Below are 386 nucleotides of genomic sequence, written 5' to 3'. Positions count from 1 at the left end.
GGAATAAGCTGAGGGGGTTTATATTTATTAGCCTGATGCACATCTAACTTGTTTAAACAAGGCTTTTGTCAAATGTAAAAAAAAAAAAGTTAATGCAATCCAAGGCATGCTCTCAAAGGGAATTAATGCTGAGCTGGAACCAATGTGAAAGCCTTGGTTACAACAGTAAGGAAACACTAGAGAGGGGCCCCATTTTATTGCAAGTGCAAATAGGTCTGCTAAGATATAAAGGTTTATTTCGTAAGAGCTGGGATGGAGAACCTAGAGCAGGAAATTGGATGAGGACAGGCACTGTGAGCACATGGTTTGTGTCTGTGTGGATGAGACTGTCACCCTGACTTCATACGATGAACAGAGGGTTCCTGAAACTTTATGCTACAGCAGGT

The sequence above is a fragment of the Acanthisitta chloris genome, unplaced genomic scaffold (genome assembly GCF_000695815.1).
Source record: "Acanthisitta chloris isolate BGI_N310 unplaced genomic scaffold, ASM69581v1 scaffold4514, whole genome shotgun sequence".
Lineage (NCBI taxonomy): Eukaryota > Metazoa > Chordata > Aves > Passeriformes > Acanthisittidae > Acanthisitta > Acanthisitta chloris.
This window is presented reverse-complemented; position numbering follows the sequence as displayed.